Genomic DNA, 21748 nt, shown 5'->3' with positions numbered 1-21748 from the left:
AACCCTATGGGGGCAATTCTACTCTGTCCTATAGCGTTGCTATGTGTTGAAATCAATTCACCAGTAGTGGGTTTGGTTTTTTGGTTTACACGCCTATATGAGTAAAATTTGTCTTGAATCTCTAAACTTAATTCTAACATAAGAATGAAATTGTAGCACTTCTCCATAAAGGTTTATCTTAAGTCATCAGGATAAAAACCAAACCCACTGCCGTCGAGTCGAATCTGACTCATCCCGCCCCTATAGGACAGAGTAGAACTGCCCGATAGAGTTTCCAAGGAGCGCCTGGTGGATTTGAACTGCCGTCCTCTTGGTTAGCAGTCGTAGCACTTACCCACTGTGCCACCAGGGTTTCCTCATCAGGATAAGCCTGTGCTAATTTATTGGGTACCTTCAGGAATTCTTCATCAGTTATATTCACATTAAGAAGGGAAAAAATATCAGAAAGAACTTCATACATCATCACCCTTCATTTCATGGAAGGTTCAAGTGTGTCAATGATGGTGGTTATGTGAAATTGATCTCTGGCCCTCAGTACTTCTGGAGCATTTCTGTCATTTACTTGTTTCTTTTAATGCTTCTGCAACAATAAACTGCTTGATAATCAGTATTTGGCAGTATTTGTTTTATTGTGTTTTCAAAATATTCTCTTATGTAAATATCTTGTTAATAGCTGGTAGAGATCTATGCATGTCTATAAATTTACTTCTGAATCTTGGAGAATTGACTCGTCAAATGAAAATGATGGAATATATTATTATACATAACAAACATAAATATATGGGCTGTGTTTCCATTTTGTTGGCGACGTTTTAAGCTTCTGTTCTGGTATCTCCTTTTTGTGACTGGTCTTCAGCAATATTCTCTATGGCACCTAGAATCTGAGTGTGTGAGTCCAGGATTGAGCTCGTTGCTCTAGCATGTGCTTCCCAGTGGGTATTAAAAAGACATTTTAATGCTGATCATTGCCTATGAACAGCTCATCGGTGAATAGAGATGGCAAAAAATTTGTAAAATATCTGAATAGAAGAAAAAAATCTTTTTTTTTGACAAAAATCCATTGTGATACATCCTACAAAATTAAGTGAATATGCAGCACCTTGGTATGAAAATGGCATATTCATTACATTCCAGAATTTTCTGTTGCATGCCTTTATAATGCAGTGACATTTCCCAGCATTGTCATAGGATTGGTCTCTGCACTTCGAAAAATCAATTTTGCAAACTTCACCTAATTAGTGAAACACTTGGTTTGCAATGTCTTTGAGGGCTAACGCGATGTGTTCTCCTGACTCGCTTGGTGCATGTTATGCCTTCTTTCCCTCAAGTTTCTTCAGTTTGTAATGGAAATGTCTAGCTTGTGCCTTTTATGCCATTGTACCTTTGGAAGCAGATAACTTGTGTCCTAGATTTCACAGATGAAGAGGGATTTTTGAATTTTGGACTTGGACTTGATTTAAGACTTTTTTCTATGCTATGATGGGATGAGGAAACCCTGGTGGCATAGTGGTTAAGTGCTACGGCTGCTAACCGAAAGGTTGGCAGTTCGAATCTGCCAGGTGCTCCTTGGAAGCTCTATGGGGAAGTTCTACTCAGTCCTATAGGGTCGCTATGAGTCAGAATCGACTGGATGGCAGTGGGTTTGGTTTTGGTTTGTGATGGGACGAATATGTTTTCCATTTGCAAGAATGTGATTTGGGGGGGGCCAAAGGGTAGAATGTCATGGATTGAATTATGTCCCCCCAAAATGTGTGTATCAACTTGGATAGGCCATGTGAGGTTGTCCTCCATTTTGTGATGGTAATTTTATGTTGAGAGGATTAGGGTGGGATTTTAACACCTCCCTGATCCGAGATACAGGGAGTTTCCCTAGGGTGTGGCTTGCACCACCTTTTATCTCTCAGGAGATGAAAGGATAGAGAGTTGGGGACCTCATACTACCAAGAGCAGAACATGTCCTTTGGACCCGGGGTCCCTGCGCCTGAGAAGCTCCTTGACCATGGGAAGATGGAGGACAAGGACCTTCTTCCAGAATCAACAGAAAGAGAAAGCCTTCCCCTGGAGCTGACGTCCTGAATTTGGACTTGTAACCTACTAGACTGTGAGAAAATAAATTTCTCTTTGTTAAAGCCATCCACTTACGGTATCTGTTGTGGCAGCACTAGATGACTAAGGCAGCGATGATTTTAGCTTCTGTTTTGGTGTTTCCTTTCTGTATCTGGTCTTCAGCAATATTCTGTGTGGCACCTAGAATTGTACTTGTTGCTATAGCATGACATTTTAATGTTCAGTCATTGCCTGAATATGTTTTAAGAACAGCTCATCAGTGAGTAGAGGTGGCAAAAAATTTGTAAAGTAACTGAATATTCGAAAAAACATCAATTGGTTTTGGACAAAAAAAATCTATTGTGATACATCCTACAAAATTAAGTGAATGTGCAGCACCTTGGTATGAAAATGGCATATTAATTTCATTCCAGAATTTTCTGTCGCATGCCTTTATAATGCAGTGACGTAATGGCAGCATTGTCATAGGATTGGTCTCTGCACTTAGAAAAATCAATTTTGCAAACTTCACATAATTAGTGAAACACTTGCTTTGCAATGTCTTTACCAGTATGATTTTTTAGATTTTTTAAGCTAGTAAATGTGATAAATCACCACACAGGTTTTCTATCTGTTGGAGATACGGATCTTTAAACAATCCTTAGCTGGCCTGTATGAGAAGGCTCAGAAGTGGAATCCACAGACAAAATGAAATATCGAGCTATACTTATTTCACTGAAAATAGTTGATTGAATTTCATCACTTATCAAAATTATAAATTTTTTACACATTATTTTAGAATTATAGGATGGATTGCCCTTTCCTGTGTTACCGTGTTTTGAGATGTGACTTGCTAAAAATAGATCAAATGAGCAACAAGTTGAAGTCAACTTTAAAATTTTCCATTTCGTGGGGACCCAAAGACTTCATTTCTTTTTCACGAAGATAGTCCCCATTCGGTGATTGTTATGACAACAATGACACATTACAAAATGGCCTTTCAATACTGATGTTTATTAATTTGTGATTCCACTTCATAAATTAAGCCAGAACAGTGTGTTTGGTTTAAATATGATAACATAATCTTTGTGAATTGAACTATTTTCATGTTTACCGATCCTATTCAATTTGCACCAATTGCTAAATTCATCTGTAACAATTCAAGAATTAAATGAGGATGACGGGTTTGTTTGTTTGGTTACTAGGTTTGCAAACAAAACAATACACAGAGCTGACTGATGGAGATTGCAGTAGCCACTCCCTCTTATAATTTTCATCATTAACTTTGCACTCTAGAAGAAATTCTGGCTACAGAACTTTGTTTACCGTCCAGGAATTTTCAACACAAATTTACAAGTGGACAACTGTGATGTTGACAATCACTTGGGCCTCTTTTGATCCAGTAATTTACTTCGTTGGAAGAAAATTATTCCACAAGGCAGGATCTGCATTTTTGTTATTTATGGGGTCTGCAGATGTGACAATTTAATATTCTTAGTTTCACTTTCTAGATCATTACTAATTTTTTTTTTTTTACTACAGCAAGAAATGGATGCAGAATTTGGAACAAATTCTCTTATTTGTATTGCCATCGTTAATTTCAGCACTAGTGGTACTAGTAGGATGATTCCCACCCATTAAGCATGTACCTTTAGTGGAAGAAGTCTGTTCTGATTTATTACATTCTAAAAAGGAATTTTGGAATTGTCTTTAGGGATTCACAAATCATTTTATCTTCTGCAGGCTTCCATTTTTGCACTCCACTTAGTTATTGGCATTTCATTTTGCCTGGATATAAAATTATGTCACTTTTTAAGTTTGATTCTACCATAACAATAAATTTGAATAATAGAAAATAAATTTATAAAACAGGTAGTTTATAAAATAAAATTTACTTTAGAATTTAGACATTAACACAAAAAATTTATATTTGAAAATTAAATAACTCATTGCTGTGGATTAAATTTTAACTAACAGTGACCCTATTGGGCAGAATAGAACTGCACAGCAGGGCTTCTAAGGAGAGGCTGGTTGAAACCTTTTAGTTTCAGCCAAGCTCTTAACCACTGTTCCACCAGGGCTACATTTGAAAATTAGTAAGTAAAAACGTTAATTTGGACCATGAGATTTTGTTCTTCAGGTCTTAGATAGTCCAAAGAAATAGTACATGATATCCTTCTCCATGGACTAATTCCTCCTGAAAACAGGTCCAAAGTATGTAGGATGTAGTCTAGCCATCTTTGCTTCTAGGCTAGGGTACATTCGGGTACATATTTCTTTCAAGATAGATTTTTTTGTGCTTTTGGCAGTTCATGGTATATTCAGAATTCTTCACCAACACGACAATTAAAAGGCATCAATTCTTCTACGGTCTTCCTTATTCATCAGCCAGCTTTCCCACACATACGAGGCCACTGAAAACACTGTGGCTTGGATCAGTTGCATCTTCGTTTTCAAGGTGATGTCTTTGCTTTTCAACACTTTAGAGGTCTTTTGCCGCCGATTTGCCTAATGCAGTGCATCTTTTGATTTCTTAATTGCTGTTTCCATGGGTGTTGATTGTGGATCCAAATAAAATGAAATCCTTGACAACCTCAATCTTTTCTCCATTTATCATGATGTTGCTCATTGGCCCAGTTGTGAGGATTTTTGTTTTCTTCATGTTGAGGTACAATCTATACTGAAGGCCGCGGTCTTTGATCTTCATCAGAAAGTGCTTCAAGCCCTCTTATCTTTTAGCAAGCAGGGTTGTGTCATCTGTAAAATGCGGGTTGTTAATGAGTCTTCCTCCAATCCTGATGTCGTGTTCTTCGTATAGTCTAGCTTCTCAGATTATTTGCAGATTAAATAAGTATCGTGAAAGGATACAACCCTGACACACACCTTTCCTGACTTTAAACCACGCAGTATCACTTTTTTCTGTTTGAACGTCTACCTCTTGATCAGGTTCCTCATCAGCACAATTAAGTGTTCTGGAATTCCCACTCTTCGCGATGTTATCCATAATTTGTTATGACCCAAGCAGTCAAATGCCTTTGCATAGTCAATAAAACACAGGTAAACATCTTTCTGGTATTCTCTGCTTTCAGCCAGAATCGATATGACATCAGCTGTGATATCCCTCGTTCCATGTCCTCTTCTGAATCCTGCTTAAATTTCTGACAGTTCCCTGTCAATGTACTGCTGCAGCTGCTTTTGAATGATTTTTAGCAGAATATTACTTGCATGTGATATTAATGATATTGTTTGATAATTTCCACATTTGGTTGGATCACCTTTCATAGGAATAGGCGTAAATATGGATCCTTGCCAGTTCGTAGGCCAGGTAGCTGTATTCCAAATTTCTTGGGATTAGACAAGTGAGCGATTCCAGTGCTGCATCCATTTGGTGAAACATCTCAGTTGGTATTCCGTCAATTCTCGGAGGCTTTTTTTTCTCACCAATTCCTTCAGTGCAGCATGGACTTCTTCCTTCAGTACCATCGGTTTCTGATCATACGGTACTTCCTGAAATGGTTGAAGGTCGACCAATTCTTTTTGGTATAGTGACTGTGGGTATTACTTTCATCTTCTTTTGATGCTTCCTGCGTCATTTAATATTATACCCGTAGAATCCTTCAGTATTGCAACTCAAGGGTTGAATTTTTTCTTCAGTTCTTTCAGCTTGAGAAATGCTGAGTGTGTTCTTCCGTTTTGGTTATCCATCTCCAGATCTTTACACATGTCGTTATAATACTTTTTCTTCTCAAGCCACCCTTTGAAATCTTCTTCCAGCTCTATTACTTCGTCATTTCTTCCTTTCACTTTAGCTACCCGACATTCAAGAGCAAGGTTCAGAGTCTCTTCTGACATCCGTTTTGGTCTTTTCTTTCTTTCCTGTCTTTTAAAGGACCTCTTGCTTTCTTCATGTGTGATGTCCTTGATGTCATTCCACAACTCACCTGGTCTTCAGTCGTTAGTGTTTAACATGTAAAATGTATTCTTGAGGTGGTCTCTAAATACAGGTGAGATGTACTCAAGGTCGTACTTTGGCCCTTTTTGACTTATTCTACTTTTCTTCAGTTTCAACTTGAACTCCCATATGAGCAATTGACAGTCTGTTTCACAATCGATCCCTGGCCTTGTTCTGACTGATGATATGAGTTTTCCCATCTTCTCTTTCCACAGATGTAGTCAGTTTGATTCCTGTGTATTCCATCTGGTAAAGTCCACGTGTATAGCTGCCGTTTATGTTGGTGAAAAAAAATATTTGCAGTGGATGAGTCACTGGTCTTGCAAACTTCTTTCATGAGATTTCTGGCATCATTTCTATGAGCAATGCTGTGTTTTCCAACTACTTTTCCTCGTTTCCAACTTTAACATTCTAATGACCAGTAATTATCAATGCATCTTGATTGCATGTTTGATCAATCTCAGGCTGCAGAAGTTGTTTAAAATCTTCAATTTCTTTGTCTTTGGCATTAGTGGTTGGTGCATAAATTTGAATAGTCATATAAACTGGTCTTCCTTGTAAGTGTATGGATATTAGCCTATCAGTGACAACATTGTACTTCAGGCTAGATCTTGAAATGTTCTCTTTGATGATTAATGTAACGTCATTCTTTTGACTCTGGTGGAATATCCGTGTTTGTAAGACTGCTCACAGACTGTTTCACCAGGGAGTTTTCTGGTACTGCGATATCTACCACTAATCTCTGTGATTCCTGTGAATGGGCAAAATAAGAATAGTGCTATAGATTTCTTCCAAATACAGAAAACATAATTATGAAAATGTTCTTGGTGTTGATTATGTTCTTTACCAATCTGTTCGTATCGGATTTTTGATACTTCACTTGAAAAATGAGTCCAAGGTACTGTGATGTGATTGTTTACTTTGTGTGGCCTTTCTAGCCATGGTCTTATAACATTCACCCCGGTGCTTGGGCAGGACTGTGTGATAGGATAATTGTGGCTCACCAAGGGGATTGTTTAGTTTTCCCTTCAAAGAGCACCAGTTCCAGAGCAAAGAGGAGGATTCAACTCCCATCAAGGAAGAACAGCCAGGAGCTGAGCATATATTATGGACCTGAGATCCCTGCACTGAGAAGCTCCTAGAAGCAGGAGACTGAGATAGAGAGAGGAAACTGTAACCCTGAAGACGGTAAGATGCCATGGCAGGAGAGACCAAGCAACAGGGACCCGGCTATAGGAGATGATGGCCCATGGAGAAGGAAAGCTGAGTGCCTTTGGAGAGAGGCCCAAGGCCAGGCAGAGGCACGCCTATGAGCACAGGAGGGAAGAGGCTGTCCTGATAGAAGAACTGTATTCTGAGTGTCTTTGAGCCTGAGTTATACTTGTTACTTCCCTAATAAACCCCATAATCATGAATATGGATTATGAGCTCTGTGTGGCCGTTGCAATGAATTACTGAACCCAGCAGAGAAGTAGGGAGTGCTGTGTGAGGGACAGTTGGTGTCAGAGTTAGTGAAGATGGTGGAGAGTGGATAGTTTTTTCACCAATGCCTTCAATGCAGCTTCGATTTCTTCCTTTTATACCATCAGTTCTTGATCTTATGCTACCTCTTGAAATGGTTGAAAATTATCCAGTTCTACTGCAGTAGCTATATTAATATCAGACAAATTATACTTCAGGAAAAGGAGTATAAATTAGGAATAAGTAGGGACATAACATAATAAAGGTTCAATTCTCCAAAAAGATACAACAATCGTAAATGTGTATGTATTTAACACCAGGGCTCCAAAATACAGACATTAATAAATCTGAAAGGGGAAATGGACAAATAAGCATTTGCAATTGATATCAGTACTTTTCTATCAATAATTAATAGAGCCCTACTAGTTGAAGTCCAAAGCATCTGTATGAGCCACTCATGGATGTCTGTGTGTGTGTGTATGTGTGTATGTATAGTATAAAGACAAGTAATACAGAAATAAACATAGATATATGTTGTAGTCCTTGGGAGGTGCAAACGGTTAATGCATTCAGCTGCTAACCAAAATGCTGGAGGTTTGAGTCCACCCAGAGTCACTTCGGAAGAAAGGCTTGGCGGTCTACTTTTGAAAAATTAGCCATTGAACTGACACACTTGTGTGTCAGTACTACTCTGACACATATGGGGGGAGGGGTCACCATGAGTCAGATCAGCTTGATAGCAATTGAATGATTTTTTTATTCATTCTGCCAATGTTTGTCTTTTAATTGGTATCTTAGGCTGGGTTCTCTAGAGAAGCAAAACCAGTGAGGTGTATAGATAGATAGATAGATAGATGGATGGATGGATGGATGGATGGATGGATGGATGGATGGATGGATGGATAGATAGGGAGAGGGAGAGAGAGATAGATTTATATCAAGGAAATGGCTCACGAGGCTGTAGAGCCTGGTAAGTCTCAAGTCCATGGATCAGGCTTGTGGCTTCTCCTGACTCACATAGATGCAGGGACTGCAGAACTCAAGATCTGCAGGTCATACAACAGGTCTGTGCCTCACAGGCTGCAAAGGGTGACAAATCTCAACATCGGCAGGTAAGCTGGCAGGCCGTGGCTCACAGACTGCAGAGGCTGGTGAATCCCAAAGTTGGAAGGTAAGCTGAAGGTTCAAGTCCCAAAAACTTGAGGTCAGATGAAGAGGAGCCAGCTGCAGGATTCAGAGTGAACAAAAGCTCAAGAGCCTTGCCAGAAAGGCCACTTATATTGGATGCAGTCCACACCCCCGAGGAAACTCCCTTACATCTGATTGGCTACTCACAGCAGATCCCATCATGGAGGTACGGAAATGATTGCATCATTATACGACTGCTAAACTGCATCATAACTGCCAAAGCACTGAGAATCATGGTCCAACAAAGTTGACACACAACTTTAATGATCCCAATTGTGAATTTAATCTATTTATATTTAAAGCGATTAATGATAAGGAAGGACTTATATCTTCTACTTTGTAGTAGGTCATATATGTATTTTGTTGCTCATTTTCTTCACTACTGTCCACGTTTGTGTTTGACTGATTTTTTTCACGTGTACAATTTTGATCCTCTCCTTATTTCCTTTCCTTATATTTTTTAACTTCTTAGTGGTGACCATGAGGATTACAATTGATATCTTATATTTATAACAATCTTCTTTTAATTAATACAAATTTAGCTTCAACAGTATACAAAATTCTGCTTTTATTCAGCTCAGTTACCTCCCCTACTTACGTTGCTGGTACAAAAATTGCATCTTTATACATTGTGTGTCCATTAAGAGAGATGTGTAAGTATTTTTATGCATTCGTGCTTTAAATCATATATGAAAAAAAAGAGGCGTGATATAAAAATATTACTGACTTTGTTTTATCTAAGCAGTTACCTTTACGGAGTCTTTGTTTCTTTTTATGGCTTCAAGTTACTGTCTAGTGTCCTTCCGTGCCAGCCAGAATGATTCCCTGTAGCATTTCTCATAAGGCAGTTCTGCTACTAACACACTCCCTCAGGTTTTGTGTATCTGGGCATGTCTTAATTTCGCCTTCATTTTTGAAAGATAGTTTTGCTAGATATTGACATCTTGGTTCATACTTTTGTTTCTGTATTTTTTTTCCAGTATCTTAAATACATCATCCCACTATTTTCTCATCTCAATGGTTTCTGATGAAAAATCACCAGTTAAACTTGTTGAGACTCTCTTGTTTGTACATTAGGAGTCACTTATCTCTTGCCACTTTCAAGTTTCTGTGTTCGTCTTTTGACATTTTGATTATATCTCTCTGTGGATATCTATGTATTTATTGTCCATTGAGTTTATTGAGCTTCTTGGATATCTAGATGACATTTGGGAAACTTCCAGTCATTACATTTTCAAATATTCTTTCTGTCCTTTCATCTTTCTTTCCTTTCTGGAACTCCCTTGATGAGTATATTGGTATGCTTGATGTTGTCCCGCAGGTCCCTTAGGCTCTGTTCATTTTCTTCATTCTTTTTCCTTTATGCTCCTCAGTTAGAACAATTTCAGTTGTGCTTTTTCAAGTTTACATTTTCCTGCTTTCTTGCTCAAATCTGCTGTTGAGCTCCTCTAATGAAATTTTTATTTCAGCTATTCTACTTTTCAGCTCTATAATTTCTATTTGGTTCTTTTGATAATATTTCTTTATTAATATTTTCTACTTGTTCATACATTCTTTTCTTGGTTTCCTTTTTTTTTTTGTCTGTGGTTTCTTTAGCTCTTTCAGGAAACTTAAGACAATTGTTTTAAAATCTTTGTCTAGTAATCCCAATATCTGTGTTTCCTTAGGGATGCTTTCTGTTCATTTCTCTTCTTTCTTTCTTCTTAACAAATGAACCATCCTTTTCTTTTTCTTTTTATGACTTAAAATAGTGTGTTGAAAACTGGATATCTTAAATATTATAATGTAAAACTCTGGAAATCAGATTCCCTCCAGGCGTTAGGGTTTGCTTTTTTTTTTTTTTAATTGTTGAGGGCCAGTCATCCATTTGCTTAGTGATGTTTCCAAACTATTTCTGCAAAGATTGTATGTCTTCTCATGTGTGGACACTGAAGTTCTGTTCTGTTATCTCAGCAGTCAGTTCTTGACCTGACAGTGCTTTCTTTAAATGCTTGTAGCCAAAAAGGAAAAGGAACATTATCCCAGTCTTTGCAGATTGGCTCTGAACTGGGGCGTTCTTTCAATGCTAAGCAAGAGTGCCTAAAACTCTGCCTTAGCCTTCACTTCCTGCCCCCATGGAGCCCAAAGATCAACCAGAGGTGCAAGCCTAAAGCTTTGTCAGGATCTTTATGAGCATGTCTTCATCCTTAGGCAAGAACATTGCACTCCAGATTCCTCAGTATATGTGGTAGCCCTTCAAAGCCCTTAAACCACCAACCATTGTCCTCTCAGCCTCCTTTTTTCCAAGCTTTTGGACGTCTCTGCTGTTTTCTCTGTCCTTCATCCTTTGACCCTGGAGTTAGGACCAATTCTTTGAGCTTCGTACTCCTCAGTTTCCATCACATCATACATTTTCTCTTGTGTGCTGTTGAGTCAATTCTGACTCATAGTGACTATAAGATGGAGTAGAACTTCTCCAAAGGGTTTCTAAGGCTGTAATCTTTATGACAGGAAACGGTCATATCTTTCTCCTATGGAGTAGTTGGTGGATCAAATCAAAAGGTTTAACAGCTGAGTGCTTAACCACTGCACTACTGGGGCTCCTTTTGACATCATGCTTCGTAATAGATTTTTAACACACCCCTCAGAAACATAGAAGTCCATAAATTATCAACGATACAGAAGATTTAACATGTATAAAAATACCAAATTGATATATGTGTATGTGTGTGCATTATCTAACCACTAAAGAATATACATTCATCTCATGCACAAAATACATAGTGTTTATAAAAACGGACTATATACTGTGTTATAAAGCAAGTCTCAACAAATTTCAAGAGTCTGCAATAATATAGAGGATACTATGTAAGTACACCATAATTAAAATAAAAACCATCTTAGAAAGAGAAAATACAAAATCTCCATGTCCTTGGATATTTTAAAATAGTATGAATCAAGAAGACATCATGATGAAAATTAGAATACCTTTTGAAGTGAACAATTATGAACATAGTGCACGTAAAAATTTGTGCAGTACAGACAATATAATACAGGAAACTTATAGCCTTAAAAATATAATTGGAAAGAACAAATCTTGAAAAATAAGTGAGTTAAACATCCATTCAAAATGTTGGGTAAAAACCAGAAACAAACATAGGAATTTTTGTTTCTATTAATGATTGAATACATGCAACGGACGATCAACAAAGACTAAAGTTGATTCTTAGAAAATGCTAGTAAAATTGACAAACTTTAGGCAAGACTGATGAAGTGAAAAAGAATGAAGGTATAAACAACGAATATCAGGAATTAGAAAGAAAATGACTACAGATCTTGCAGAACATAAAGATAATGTGAGAATGTTATGAACCATATTAGCCAATAAATTTGCAAATTTAGGTAAAGTAGGCAAACGTATCCTACCATGTAAGTTAATAACAATGATTCAGGAAGAAACAGGAAGCAAAAGTAATTCCACAACTGTTAATAGAATTGAATTAGAGCTCAAACTATTCTCAAAAAGGAAACTTCATGTCAGATGGCTTTTCCTGCAAATTCTGCCAAATATTCAAGAAATATTTCACAAATTCTTCAATATAAAAGGAAATATATACCCAAACTCATTTTATAAAGCTTGTAGAATGAATATTGATACCAAAACCTGACAAGAGCAGCACAAGATGGGAAAATTACAGGCCAATGTCACTGATGAACATAGATGTAAAATATGAAAATAAATAGGCAAAACAAATCCAGCAATACTGTAAAGAAGATTATATTATGACCAAGTTGGGTCTATCCCAAGAATTCAAGGTTAGTTTAACATTCAAAAATGAATCAGTACAATTTGCCATAGGTACAGGAAAAATAAATGTGATTATATTAATAGGTGTAATAAAATAAGTATTTGATAACCTTCAGCATCCACTCATGTTTTTTAAAAGAACATCTAGCATGCCACGAGACCAGAAGAACCAGAAGGTTCCCGGCTCCTGTCGCTGAACATTTTGATCAAAGAGTCCATAGCAAAGCCCTGATCAAAAGGGGGAAAATGCAGAATAGAATTTCAAATTCTCATGAACCCTAGACTTTTTGGAGCCATTGAGGGTGAATGAACTCCTGAAACTATTGCCGTGAGATAATCTTTAAACGTTACACCAAAAGCATTCCCTTGAATTATCTTAAAACCGAAGTATAAAAAAGAAAAAACCCAACTGTTGCTGTTGAGTTGATTCTGACTCAGAGACCCTGTAGGACAGAATAGCACTGCCGCATAGGGTTTCCAAGGTGCAGGTGGTGGATTCAAACTGCTCTTCTTTTGCTTGGCTACCGTATCACTTAACCGCTGTGCCACGAGGGCTCCAGAACATTAGCTTACTTAACTAATAAAAGTGGTCTACCTTGAGCATATGCTCTTTTAAGAACTGTCTACATGGCATCAGATTGACAACAGCTACTGAAAAGATTAGATAGGAACCTTAAGGAGCAGTGGGTTTATGTTAATGATGGAGGAACAACTGAGAAAAGGAGGACAAGAATGGTTGCACAACTTGAATGTAACCGATGTCATTAAATTGTACAGGTAGAAACTGTTGAGTTGGTGTATGTTTTGCTGCATACATTCTCCACCAGAAAAAATAAATTTACAGGTAATAATTAACAAAAAATGTCAAGGAGAGCTAAATATTTTGAAAATAAGACAGAGTTGCATGTGAGGGAATGAGTAGGGTGAGCTGTTTTAGATTAATAGTCAGTAAAGGCTTATGGGAGCAGGATATTTGAGAAGATAACTGACCTATATCCAAGGAGAGAATAGCTGTATGAAGTTCTGGAGGGAGGATATTGCCAATAAAGGAAAGAGTTGTTTCTGAGGCCCTTAAATAACCAAGTGTTTTGGCATGTTTGAGGAAGCTCAGGAAATAAGTCATGGCGAGTGTGGAGTGAACCGAGGGAGGACTGTTAGTATGGTGGGCAAGCCCCGCATCATGAAAGACCATGGGAAGCATTTGGGAATTTTTCCTAATCGCCATGAGAAGCCGCTGAAATGATGCTGTTATGTAGACTGTAAGAGGGAAGATCAGTGGCATGGAGTCCAGTTTTAACCAAGAGATGATGGTGGCTGTAAGGTGGAGGTAGTGAGAAGTGGATAGAGTCAGGATTTATTTTAAGGTAGAGCCAAGAGTCCAGAATATGTGTCAATGGATTGGATGCAAGATTTGAATAAAGGAGAGAAATCAAGGATGATTCCTAGGTTTTTGTCCTGAACAACCCAGAGGATAGTGAGAACATTTGCTTAGATAAGGAAGACTGGGAGGTAAATAAGACACTTGGAGCAAGAATTTTATTTGAACCACATTAAGTCTGAGATGCCTAGTAGACATTCAAGGGGAGATGTGAGGTCAGCCATTGGTGAAGGAACAACAGGGCAGAGTATGTAAATGAGGGTATCCTAGGGCTCAGGTGGAATTGACTGCCCTGAATTAGCTCAAATAACCTAGACAGTGAGAAGTGATGAGTGATGTTACTTAAACAGGGCATGGAAATCAATGAAAAAGGTGTGGGAGTGGCAGGGAGGCTAAGGTAGAGAAGTTTCTCTCTCCCTAAACCTGATTGGCTGGATTTGAAGACATCATAAGTTCCTGTATGAGAAATATCCAGCAAATTACCCGTTGATTTAATAAATTGATAACAAAGTCCACCTTTCAGCCAAAGATTGAAAAACAAACAAACCAATTGCCATCCAGTGGATTCTGACTCTTAGCAACCCTATAGGATGGAGTAGAACTACCCCACAGGGTTTCTAAGGAGCGGCTGGTGGATTCAAACAGCAGACCTTTTGGTTAGTAGCTGAGCTCTTAACCACTGCACCACCAGGGCTCAGACCAAGAATAACACACGTGAGGAACTTACTCCTTAGTTCAATCAAATATGTAGAAATTCAAATTTGTAATTTTGGAGATTTCTCCTATTTTTTTTCAAAATGGGGGGCATTGAGATGGAGGATTTTCCCATGCCCACCATCCTAAGGGATTTAATTAACCCATAGTTGAGACATTGTAAACATCTCAAGAAATTATTACCTTTGAGAAACTTGAGGGTGAGTAGGCATATCACCTGATTCCTCTTAAATTCCTTTTAAAAACCTGACTTGAAGACTCACCTGCCTTTTTGAATAAGTGCCAGCTTGAATAGGCAGGGTTCAGGGAATTGCCAACCAAAAGTATGGTTTCTCCAGAGGCCTCCAAGGGCTGTAAAAGAAAAGCGGAGCCAGACCCCGTGCTTGGGACATACCCTTGGTATGAAATATTTGAGTGTGTGTGTGGTGGGGGAGCACTGGGTGTGGGAGAGTGCGTGGGTGGGTAATAGGGAAATGCCTGTTTTGTTTTGTTTGAAGAAACAGGTTTTTACATTTTTTTTTTTTATTATTATTACGATGAACAGTTAAGTGGAGACATGTTCCTTATCTGCAGGGGCTAGTGGAAGTGCTGATAGCTGAGAATGTAGCCTGCTCCCCAAGTGCGAGTTGGCATTTTGGAGAGAAAACTTGATGTTTGGAACACTGACTGGCCCTGCCTTTTCTAAATAATTAAGGGTGGTGGGGTGGTGGTAATAGAAAGAGGATGGTCTATGAATGCTGACCCTGGAAAATTAACTCCCGAGTGTGTGGGTTGTGGATAGCAGGAAAAGAACATCACCCGCAAATGACAGCAGTGCCTTTATTTATTTATTTATGCTTCTTTTTAGTTCTGAGTTGTTTTTAAGCCACAAATTAATGGGGCCACCATGAGTTTTCAGAGAATGAGTTTTACAAAAATCTAAGTGTTTTAAATATTGCAAGGATTTACTTATATATGCTGTATATGAGAAAAGTCCTTACAGTTATAGGGAGGAGAAAGAAAGTATATTCAGGAATTAAATTTTCACAGTTCTCTGAATTCTTATATTTCTCTTGTTGTCCGTTTTTCTTTTTTTGTCCTTCATCCACTCCTTCCACCTTGACCCACTGTCTTCATCATCTAATGCTGCCATAACAGAAATACCATGAGTGGATGGCTTTAACTGAGAGAAATTTAATACCTCACATTAAAGTAGGCTAATAGTCCAAATTCAAGGCATCAGCTCTAAAGGAAAGCTTTCTCTCTCTTTCGGCTCTGGAAGAAGGTCCTTGTCCTTAGCCTTCCCATGGTCAAGGAGCTTCTCAGGTGCAGGGACCCTGGGTCCAGAGGGCATGCTGTGCTCCTGGTGCTGCTTTCTTGATAGTATGAGGCCCCCAACTCTCCGCTTGCTTCCCTTTCCTTTTATGTCTGGAGAGATAAAAGGTGGTGCAGGTCACACCACAGGGAAACGTGCCTGAGTGAGGGTGGTGTTACAATCCCACCCTAATCCTCTTAAAGTAAAATTACAATCACAGAATGGACGTCAACTACACAATAGTGGGAATCATGGCCTAACCAAGTTGAGACACACGTTTTTTAGGGTCATAATTCAATCCATGACACCCACCAAACCAAACTTGTCACCATCAAGTTGATTCCAACCCGTAGAGACCCTAGTTGATTTGAACTCACAGAGACCCTATAGCATAGAGTAGAACTACCCCATAGAGTTTCCAAGGACTAGTTGGTGGATTCGAACTGCTGACCTTTTGATTAGCAGCTGAGCTCTTAACCACTATGCCACCAGGGCTCCTCTTGATCCACAGCCCACCCTAATTCACCACTGTGTTAGAAAAAGGTTTTGCTATTCTAAAATAAGAACTTTTACTATACTTTTGTGTTAGTGGTTGCTTTTGGTACGTCTTTAAGCACTGAACAGTTAACTCATACCCATTAAAAACCCATTGCCACTGAGTCTATTCCAACTCGTAGCGGCCCAATAGGGCAGAGCAGAACTGTGCCATAGACTTTCCAAGGGGCGCCTGGTGGATTTGAACTGATGACCTTTTGGTTAGCAGCCATAGCTCTTAAACAGTACACCACCAGCATGGGAGGGGTTTAATTGATAACATGATGTCTGGGCTCCAAGGGAGATGGAATGGATGTGCAGGAGAAGGGCATGCAGAGTCTTCCTGTATAGTCCCCAGAACTCTGTTCAAGATCATAACATACCTCAGTAATCACTTGAATCTAAACATACAACTTTAACAGTTGATGTAAATGACTTTACACATGAATTTTGGAACTCAACTCTTTCTCAATGGAAGTTCCTTCAACCTAGCCGTTTGTTTGTGTTCCCTTAATAATTATGAAAACTAACATTTATTGTGTTCATTCTGTGTGTAAGGCCTTTTTCTAAGTGCCTTGTGTGTTTTATTTAACCTGCGTAACAACCTTTTGCATAAGATCCATTTTAGAAATGGGAAACTGAGGCAGTGAGAGGTAAAGTAACATGCCCAGATCACCCAGCTGATAAACTGAGTTAGGATTTAAACCCAGGCAGTTTGTTTCAGAATTTGCTTATGTAATCACAGTACATGACAGCAGTGAGCCCTAGTGGCTCTGTGGTTAAAGAACTTGGCTGTTAACTGAAAGGTCAGTGGTTCAAACCCACCAGCCTCTCTGTAGGAGACAGATGTGGCAGTCTGCTTCAGTGAAGACTTAGAGCCTTGGAAACCCTATGTGGCAGTTTTACTCTGTCCTTTGGGGTCAGTATGAGTTAGAATCGACTTGATGACAGTGGGTTTTGGCACATGATACTAAATGTACAGTGTATTCTATATGCCGTGTATATGTTCAGAAACTAATTTTCCCAACATTTATGCCATATATAGATTACCAGTCCAGTTGCCATTGTGTAGATTTTCACTCATGACGACCCCGTGAGTTTTCAGAGTAGGACTGCCCTCCATACGGTCTTCAATAGCTGTGACCATTTGGAGCTGGATTGCCAGGCCTTTCTTCCAAGGCAACTCTGAGTGTATTTAAACTGCCAACCTTTCAGTTAGTAGCTGAGCACTTAACTCTTTGTGCCACCTAATACATATATATACTAGGAGGTTTTCCTCCTTATTTGTACTTTAATGTTTTGTAGACTCTTATGAATACTTGTTCCTGGCAGTGAACTAGATGCTAAAGAACAGAATAGGCACATGTAACCCTCTCTCACCTTCTCCCTCCCCTCTTTCACAGAGATGAAATGAAAAGGAATTAATGAGGACAGATTATTGGATTAGGGCCCATACTCAGGGCTCTAACAGCATGAGGAGTTTCTCCTGTCACTTCAGTTCTTGTTCAGGAATTGGTACCTGCTTTTTGTGAATCACAAAGACCAGTGCTTTATATCAAGCCATTTAGATTTGGGGTATGGAGCAGTGACTTAAAAAAATTAAATTTTATGTTCAGAGATTTTTTCTAATAATTATTTACATTTATTTTAATTGTATATTCTAAAACCGCTACAAAAAGGCATGAAATAATTGTTTAAATTTTAATTCGTATGGGTCAAATTGTATGTTAAACTACCTATTGTCACCTTCACAGTCGTTGTTATGTTTGAGCCAATTGTTGTGGCCACTTGTTACCAAGTATGACCTGCTTCTCCAGGGACTGATCTCTCCTGACAACATGTCCAAAATATGTGAGATGAAGCCTTGCCATTCTTGCTTCTCAGGAATATTCTGGCTGTACTTCTTTCATGACAGATTTGTTCATTCTTTTGGCAGTCTGTGGTATATTCAATATTCTTTGCCAACCCCTTAATTCAATGCCTTCAGTTTTTCTTTAGTCTTCCTTATTCATTGCCCACCTTTCATGTGCGTATGAGGCGACTGAAAACACCATGGCTTGAGTCAGGCGCACATTACTTTTCAAGGTGACATCTGTGCTTTTGAACACTTTAAAGAGGTCTCTTGCAGCAGATTTGTCCAATGCAGTGTGTCGTTTGATTTCTTGACTGCTGCTTCCGTGGGTGTTTATTGCGGATCAAAGTAAAATGAGGCCCTTAATGACGTCGACATTTTCTCTGTTTATCATGATGTTGCTTATTGGTCCAGTTGTTAGGCTGTTATTCTGTAGTCTTTGATCTTCATCAGTAAATGCTTTAAGGCCTCTTCACTTTCAGCAAGGGAGATTGTATCATCTGCATATCTGAGGTTATTAATGAGTCTTCCTCCAATCCTGATGCCTTATTCTTCTCATACAGTCCAGCTTCTCGGATTATTTGCTCAGCATACAGATTGAATACATATGGTGAAAGGATACAACGCTGATGTACACCTTTCTTGACTTTAAACCATGCTATATTCCTTGCTCCGTTTAGATGACTGCCTCTTGTTCTATGTATAGGTTTCTCATGAGAACAGTTAAGTGTCCTGGAATTCTCATTCTTCCCCATGTTATGCATAATTTGTTATGAGCTAGAGTAGGTCTCAGAAATAATGTGCCATTTCTTCCAGTTGGTCGTGCACAGCTGGTCGTGCACCCTAGGTGGTAGCAGCTAAGGCCTGTCTCAGAAACACTCCCCTCCTCACTTAGCATGAGTCTTCACACTGCTCCATCTTCTTTCCCATGTGTGTCTCCTGCCCTCCTCAGTAAAAAAATCAGTGGCCGGGGAAAATGATAGTAGTCCACTGATGAGATTTATTCTTTTATTATACTTTATTTTATCATTTGTTTTTATAACATAGTTCTGTTAAAATCGAGGGTAATAAAAATGTTTGTATGATGGAAGTGGATAATCCCACCCATTGTGTCCATCTAAAGTTTCATGAGAAAACTGTGCCCACAACAGAGGGCTCCCACTCCTCTGGCTCACTGTATTTTCTCCTTGTTTATTTGCTCTTCCCTCTTTCCTGATGCATGCATGGGACCACTGAGCTTCAGGACTCCACAATTCTCCTTTTCATACCAGTGTTACTATAATCTTGGGTTCATGGGCTGCCTCGCCACAGATTTACTCATTCTGTTTCTATTAATTATTTCATTACTTAAAAATTTCTCATGAATTTTTCCAGAAGTACATTCTATTCCTCAAAAACTTGGAAGCAATGGGAAAGTACGCAATAAATAACAAGAAAACATACGTAATGCATAGAATAAATTATTAACGTTCCGATATGTCTGTTATCTTACTTATATTGGCATGTATGTGTGTTAGAGTCTCTGGTTGATGCAAATGGTTAATATCTTGAGCTGCTGACAGAAAGTTGGAGTTCAGGTCCACCCAGAATTGCTGTGAAAGAGAGGTCTGGCAGCCTACTTCCGAAAACCCAGCCACTGAAACCCCTATGGAGTACAGTTCTACTCTGGCACACTGGTGTCATCATGAATCAGAACTGACTCAGTGGCAACTGGTTTTATGTGTGTATTAGCACACACATTTATGTATATTAACACGGATATTATATCCTGATATTTTCATTCAGCATTAGTCTTTGCTCATAAATTTTTTTTTTAATGAGGGCATTAAATTCGTAATATTCTGTGTGCATGTAGTATATGTTTTTTTAACGATTTGACTATAGTTGCAATAATAAATGTGCATGTTTCTAGTAACTTCAACCTATACTTAAACATCTTTTTAACATACATCTCTGCCATTAAATCTCTTTGTTTAATTATTGTTTAACACTCTTTACGCCTAAGAGATGGTCTCAGAAGCAACCCTGATCAGTTTTTCTCCCTCTTACTCATTAAGCCCCTTAATGTATTCCAAGGTATCAACTACGAAGGATTTTACGTCCTTATTGTTTGTTTATTTTTCATTCAGTCAGTATATTCCATGGGCCAGAAATAGTCTATGTTATGCAGATACAGTGGTGAAAGGTACACACTGTCCCTGTCCTCATGAAGGGGACAACCCAGTGCAGGTGGGAGGAGCACTGGGGAAATGCAGCTGAGAGCAAGGACAGACAACCCTCCAGGAACCACACTGGACTTCAGAGAGGCTTATTGGCTGCTGTTCACCTGGCAGGCTTCTAGATACCCGAGTACCCTTGGGCTTGGTGCCTGCTCCTCTCTCTACTGACACCGTCCCTCTAGGATGCCTCAGTGAGTTCACTGCTCTCTATTTGTAGCTAAGGACCTGAGGTTTATACCTCCATCCATTCAAACTCCTCCTGGGTCCAGACTCATATATTCAAATGTCAGCCTAACTCTCTGTATTGACCTCTTTATGCATTATAATGATACATTCCTCATATGGCCATCATGAAAGCAAACATGAAAGAAAAAGCGCGGGAGTCCCTGGCACCAGTGTAGGTACTCAATGAACATTAGCCTTTGGTATTATTCTTGACATCCCCATGTGGGGTGAAGTTTTATTACCTGACATTTCCATGTGGATATCTAACAGCTACACCATGTTATCTAGGCTATGAAACAATTCTTGGTTCCAACCACCATTCTGTTCTTATCGATGAATTCCTCAAGGCTTCAGTGATGGGAGTGTGTGTTTTTCCACACAATGAACGTGATTAGGAATGGTTGTCTAGGTCCTACACAATAAATTGCTCCAGCATTCCTATGGGTGACCATTGAGACAAGTTTCAGCCAACGAATGTAGCAAAGAATTAGAACCACTCTCAGCTGTTCATGCGAGTACTCTCAATCCAGAATATCTGGTAAGTCGACTGTTAGGGATTGAATTGTGTCCCTCCAAAATGTATGTGGAAATCCTAACCCCTGTACCTGTAAATCTGACCTTGTTTGGAAATAGGGGGCCTGCTTTTATTATGTGAATGAGGTCATACCAATGTAGGGTGGGTCCTAAGCCTAACTCTTCTTAGTTATAAAAGGAGCAGAATACACACAGGCACAAACAGGGGAAGAGGAAGACAGACAAAGAAGACAGATGCATCCAGAAGGCCAGGAACACAAATGATTGCTGGCGTCTACTAGAAGCTGCGGTAGACAAGGAAGGACCTCCCACTACAGACATGCCCTGAATTCGAACTACTGCCTGCTAAACTGTGAGAAAATAAATTTCTGTTCTTTAAAGCCATCCAGTTGTGTTATTTTTTGTTATGGAGGGACTAGGTAACTAACACATACCTGTGCTTATAAGTTCAGCCCAGTGCAGAATAATTTTCTTCCCTCCTTGGTCTAGCCGACCTGAACCTGCTCTTTCCCTATCAGTGTCCTTTGCTTTCACCTAAGAGTTATGACAGAGTCAGCTTGATGC

At 39.0% G+C, this 21748-nt stretch overlaps 1 long non-coding RNA gene across 1 annotated transcript in view; it reads right to left on the bottom strand.

Annotated features, from left to right (window-relative positions):
- Window positions 1-2063: 2063 nt before the first annotated feature.
- Window positions 2064-21748, bottom strand: part of LOC135230261 (uncharacterized) — a 133037-nt gene continuing 113352 nt past the window's right edge. The window contains exon 3 of the long non-coding RNA XR_010320892.1: window positions 2064-3834. This is a non-coding gene — a long non-coding RNA (uncharacterized LOC135230261). The remainder of the gene's footprint in view (window positions 3835-21748) is intronic.

This window comes from Loxodonta africana, unplaced genomic scaffold, assembly GCF_030014295.1.
Source record: "Loxodonta africana isolate mLoxAfr1 unplaced genomic scaffold, mLoxAfr1.hap2 scaffold_91, whole genome shotgun sequence".
Lineage (NCBI taxonomy): Eukaryota > Metazoa > Chordata > Mammalia > Proboscidea > Elephantidae > Loxodonta > Loxodonta africana.
This window is presented reverse-complemented; position numbering and strand designations above follow the sequence as displayed.